Here is a 6,214-nt window from a genome sequence, read left to right on the forward strand (position 1 = left end):
TTAATCCATCACCCTTCTTTAGCCCACTCAGCCACCCCATTTCAGACATGGCTATATGCAAATCAGTCTGACCCTGTGCCTCATGGGAACAGTCCAGCCCGAACTGCCAAGCCATGTCTTCCATGGACCGGAAACAAGCATCCTGGGACCGGTTTCGGATTCATAATCCTCATCAGCCAGGCTATCTTGAATCCAGTGGCCAAGTGACCAAGGGACTCACGTCTGAGCATACCCTGCCAAACTTAGGGCGAACAAAGCGATACAAAAGGGGATGATGGACGGAGCGTTTGAGCAAATCAAACACTCACCCCCAGTCAACTGATCTGGGTTTAATCCATCACCATTCTTTAGCCCGCTCAGCCACCCCATTTCAGACATGGCTATATGCAAATCAGTCTGACCCTGTGCCTCATGGGAACAGTCCAGCCCGAACTGCCAAGCCATGTCTTCCATGGACCGGAAACAAGCATCCTGGGACCGGTTTCGGATTCATAATCCTCATCAGCCAGGCTATCTTGAATCCAGTGGCCAAGTGAGCAAGGGACTCACGTCTGAGCATACCCTGCCACACTTAGGGCGAACAAAGCGATACAAAAGGGGATGATGGACGGAGCGTTTGAGCAAATCAAACACTCACCCCCAGTCAACTGATCTGCGTTTAATCCATCACCATTCTTTAGCCCACTTAGCCACCCCATTTCAGACATGGCTATATGCAAATCAGTCTGACCCTGTGCCTCATGGGAACAGTCCAGCCCGAACTGCCAAGCCATGTCTTCCATGGACCGGAAACAAGCATCCTGGGACCGGTTTCGGATTCATAATCCTCATCAGCCAGGCTATCTTGAATCCAGTGGCCAAGTGAGCCCCACAACAGGGACAGTCCTGACATCTGGGGAGGACCTGGGTGTCCCAGACCCTCGCACACTGACCACAGCGTGCTATGACCCTTATATCTGTTGAAGGTTCAGGTGGACCCCATGTGAGCAGGGTGGTTCTCCAGCACGGTCCCTGCATTTGAGACATAAAACATCTATTAGAAGCCCAACACCCCTCTGTATATCAATATGGATTATCTGCAATGAGACAGGGCCATCAATGCCCCCCACGCCACCAAGGCTAAGCTTGCTTGTCAGTTACGAGAACTAGTTTGCCCACAATACATTACCGTACCTCCAGTACCTGATGCCGAAGTGTAGTGTCTTGAAACTAAGTAAATTATTAACATGCTAAGTATGATAATGACCATTGCAATTTGGAGTGTGTGATTTAGAGGCACTTCTTAACCCGTCCTATTACTATTCATCTCATAAACAACTCCTCCTCCCCCGCCTTCAAAACTGACCTAAAAGTTCTCCTCCTTCAAAGACACCTCCCAATTTAATTCAAGCCCTCTCATATCTGATGGAAGACCTTTTAATATATTAATTTCTATTCTCCTTGACTATGGAAGTGTCCTCCCAGTGTGATCTTGTGGCTTGAGAGTCTACCATTTTATGAAGTTTTGTCCTTCTACCTGTGTTTGGTACTCTATTGTAACCTCTTTGCCGGTCGATGCTGCCCCGCCTGCTGTGCTGCACCAACTACGAAAGGAAAGGTTAGTTTCTGTGCTATCCCCCGCCTCGTGCCCGCTCCCCCCCTTAGGGGTGTCGCAGCTGGGCCGGGCGGCCTGCTTAGCGCGGGCCACTGGGGCGGGGGGGGGAACTGGTGCTTCTGGCGATTTCCCGGTGCTCCCTCGAGGCCCGCTCCCCCCCTTATGGGTCTCGCAGCAGGGCCGGGAGGCCCGCATAGCAGGGGGACGCTGAGGTGAGGTCTAACATCCGGTCCATTACCTGCAGGTGGGCACTATTGGTGGGGGGGCTGCGTAACAGGCGCGCCCGTGTAAGCGCCAGGTTTTTTTTAAACGTAGGTGTACACCCTCCACGCCCCCGCCAGCTCCGGGGCACGATTTGGGGCCGTGAGCGGCCTCGGGCTTCCTGTCCCGACAGTGGCGGGCTTTTGCTGTGCCCCGCCCGCGGTGTGGCTTACATGCGTCGCGGTGATAGCTGCCCTTTGTTGTCCCCCAGGGTCGTTCACCACATGCATGGCCTTGCTCCCTCTCGGCCCATGCCCCCAGTAGGGGGAGAGGAATTATGTTGCACGTTCTGGAGTCCGGGGTCCGTTCCCCTTTTCCCCGCATGTGCGCTCCCGGTAGAAGGGGTGGCCGAACGGCTAGGGCGCTCCCTCTGACTGGGAGGAACCTTGTTCGTGCCGCGATAACTGTGTGCTATCTCAGTAAAATGGCTCCTTTCCCGGGCATGGCCCTCCAGGCCCCCCCGCCCGCCAGCTCATATTCTCAATTTGTGTAGGGCGATTATTGCGGGGGGTGGACGGAGTTGCAGGCGCGCCCTTCTCAGCGCCGTGAATGTTCGAAAGCATCGAAGGTAACCCCCTCGTGCCCCAGCCACCTCCGTGGCCGAATTGGTGGCCGTGTGCGGCCCCGGGCTCCTTGTGTCGCCAGGGCGGGCTTGTGTTGGGCCCCGCCCGTGGTGGGGCCTGCACGCGTCGCGGGGGCAGTTGCCCTTCTTGCCCCCTCGTGATTGTTCCCCCCGGGCAGGGCCCTGCTCCACCCCCCCAGCCCATGCTCTCAGTAGGGGGAGGGGAGTTGTCCTTGCGGCTAGGTCGCTCGACCTCGAGTGTCGGTGACGGCGTTAAACATCCTGTGATTCGCGGCAAATCACTTAATCTTTCCGTGACTCACAAAAAGGGAGGTGTGTCTGTAATCATGGTTGCTGAAGTTCACAGAGAGTTAACTTGGCCCTCTGAAGATATTGTGGACGGTGCCTTACTGGAAGCATATCTGAGGGCAAAGTTCTTGTTGCATCTCAAACTTTAACTTTCAGACCGCAACATTTATTGAGAGAGCACAATAACACCATGAGGTCAGTGGCTCTTTGCTCTCTCGGCAGATTGGAGATGACAGATACACTTGTAATCTTTGGGAATATCTTGTCAGCGCAGCCAGACGAGGAGCATTTCTGGCTGCTAAGTCTAATAGCTTCCAGTCTGAAATAATTCATTTGTGTAGCTTTCTTCAGGAAATTCATGCCTTTGCTCACTACTGTTCTATGTGCCCAAATTCCTCTTCACTATAAATTGAGCATTACAGAGAAGATTAGCATGCACCCTGCACAAGGGTGAGACACAAATTTGTGAGGCGTTCCATATTTAGTGGGCCCCGACGGCGGCTGGGCCTGGTGCGCTTATTGGGAGTCGCGTCTCCTGTGGCTTTTCTCCCTTGCCCCCGCACGCGAGGAGCTTAGGAGTGGGGGAGGGGGGTGCGGACAGAGCAGGCATGTGGAGGGGGCGCGAGCTGAGGCCTTTCCGGGGATAATGGGGGCGCTTTAGAGGTTCCGTTATAGTTAGCGCGGCCCCCTTCATCCTGGGATTGAGAGCGCTTCGTAGTGGGAATGGAGCTGGTGCGCAATTGTCAGTGAACCGAGGTTATAAGCGGTCGTTTTTAGGATAGTCAAGTGATGCATTGTATTACCGCGAACTTCACCCGAATGTGCCAGAGTGCTTTACATAACAACCAGTTACAAAGCATAGCACTAAGGATTACACGCGCGACAGAAAAGACAGAACAATTTGCAAATGTGCATGCGGTTAAGTCCCACAACGAAGATATACAAAGAGAAATTGCAAAGTACAAGTGGTATTATCTATATCCTGAAGGAAGGGATACGAATTCATATACTCTAGAGGTAACATAGAAATGGTAGAGGGTACACAGATCTACTGCATATACTAGTGATTAGAGTTGTCTCTATGTACAAGGCAATAGTAGAGAATACACAAATTTACTGCGTTGACCAACACGGAAGGGGCAGAATGTTGGGGCTTTTGGTCCATTCTCTATCTTTGCTCTTCCTGCTGTTTTTGGGGTACTGAGCCCCCCCCTGCTTTATGTCTGTTGCGTCATGGCCTGGGACGTATAGCAGCAAGGCCAGCACACAGCTGTTTTAGGTCATGTAGTGTGGGGGCCAGAACGGGTGGATTAATGGAGTGCCCGAGCAGACGGGAACAGGGCCCGCGATTCGGGGTGAAGAGCAGAAGGGGGGTGACCGTTTTTTAAAACAATTGTCTTTGTATTACAGGGCAGACAATCACCGCGGGTGCAGGGCGAACAGCAGTTGTGCTAGCAGAAGGAAAAGATTTGAGTACAGGTATACGGTGGCACACAGTGGCAATGATGGGCGCGGGGCGTGAATGTCAAAAGGGGGCTGGGGGGCCGCAAAGGAGTTAGGGTGTGAACCAGGATTGAACCTGGGTTTGGGGTGGCTCACGCATTTATATACCTTTTCACCTGTAGGAACCCGTGAGGGCAGAAGCCACCTCGGAATGGACGGCCTCGGGACCCCGTTTCCGCTTTTCTCGCAAGTTACCTGTGTGGATGAATCACAGCAGGGGGCGTCACAGGATGGGCTGCGGGAGGAATTCATGGCCAAGGCGAAGGGACCAGCATGGGCGCAAGGATTCATCGAGGCGCGCAGACAGGAGGACTCGGGCATAGTAGCCGTCACCCCACCGGACGACGCCGCGGGCCACTTGACCCAGGAGCTACGGAGCTCTAAGCGAAATCACAAACAAACATGCAAAGACATTCCGGTCGCGGTGCCAGCGAACAAGAATCAGGCCACTGCCACAAGGCCCCCTGAGCCTTCGGACCCACCGGTGGTGGTGCAGGACTCTGCCACAGGCCTGACTGACTTGGCCCAAATGGGTAAGGCGATGGACCAAATGTTGAGTTTAATGTCAGTCTTTCAGAAACGTTTGGATAATATATCGGCAACTCCCCAGGTGCTGCCAGCTGCTCTTCCAGCTGTGGCACCGGCATCGGTGTTGCAAGTATGGGCGGGTCAGGCACTGGTCCCAGAAGTGCAGAGCAAACAGGGTAATCAGGAGATGGTGGCTGGGGCAGCCATTGGTCCAGCCGCCGCTCCAACGGTTGCAACCACCACGCCAACTGCGCTAGGTACAGTTCCCACGGCCAACGAAGCTACGGGTCCCCACAACTCAGCTCCAGTGCGGTCTCCTGCGGTCATGCGCAGGCTATGGGTGCGGGGACCGCTGTGCCGCATCCCGGCCCCGCGGGTACCACCATTGGCACAGGGGAGGGACTCAATGTGGGCACGGGGGGTCTATCATGTCCGTTAGTCACGCAGACGCCTTTGGCCTCGCGGCTATAGAGGTGGCAGATCAAGAGGGCGTTTTACCAATTTCTCCGACTCATCCTACAGTTCTGGTGAAGATTCAGATCAAGCAGGCACCAGTGGAGCATACGGGTACCAGGAAAATTACCAACCCCAATACCAACCCAACTCTTTTTTAGACCAAGGTACATGGAGACCGCCTCGCGGTCGAGGCAACAATTGGAACCGCGGCTCCGGACGGGGCCAACAGGGTCCACCGACACAATGGGACAACGAAAGCGGCAGAGGTCGTGGGATGAAACAGGTTCGCTTCCCACCGGAGGAACACGGCGAACGCTCGACCAGACGCAAGAATTACAGGTGGTGAACAACATCGAGACACCCGTGGTCAACATATCATCTCAACAATTCACTGAAGAAGAACTTAGAGTCTTAGGACGAGGTTTGTCATTTGTTCCGACGACCCCACCCAATTGCTTTAATACACTGATGGAACTTTCGAAATTCTTTAGAAAAATAAGACTACATTTTTTCTTTAAGAATCGACCACCATCCCAGATGAAATCCATAACGGGGTTCCGGGTACCATCTACCTTTGTACCTCCGGCGAACGCAATGAGCCATCAAATATTGGCCTATGAGAATATTGTGACTGGTGAGGTCAAAAGGATCTTGAGCGAGAAGACGTATGTGAAATACAACATAAGGAAGACAGAAAGAGCTGCCCTTGAGACTCTGAAATCCAACTGTAATATTGTTGTGAAGCCAGCGGACAAGGGTGGGGCCATCATCATCCAAGACACTATTAAATATAAAGAAGAAATCTGGCGCCAACTAAATGATGGTATCAGTTACCGAAAGCTAAACTCTGACCCTACTAAAGAATTGGCTGCTGAGATTCAAAGGGTAACACAGGAGGGACTGCAACAAGGCTTCCTTACGGATCACAAATATCAATATCTCAATCAGAAACATCCTCGCACTCCAACCATATACACCTTACCCAAGGTGCGCAAAGACAT

The 6,214-nt window shown here is 53.2% G+C and overlaps 1 non-coding gene across 1 annotated transcript; it reads left to right on the forward strand.

Annotated features, from left to right (window-relative positions):
• The first annotated feature begins 3,107 nt into the window (after positions 1-3,107).
• LOC144765394 (U6 spliceosomal RNA) lies at positions 3,108-3,211 on the forward strand. The gene has a single exon (XR_013597387.1). It is a non-coding gene; the product is annotated as a U6 spliceosomal RNA (small nuclear RNA).
• The last annotated feature ends 3,003 nt before the right edge of the window (positions 3,212-6,214 follow it).

The sequence above is a fragment of the Lissotriton helveticus genome, chromosome 6 (assembly GCF_964261635.1).
Source record: "Lissotriton helveticus chromosome 6, aLisHel1.1, whole genome shotgun sequence".
Taxonomy (NCBI): Eukaryota; Metazoa; Chordata; class Amphibia; order Caudata; family Salamandridae; genus Lissotriton; species Lissotriton helveticus.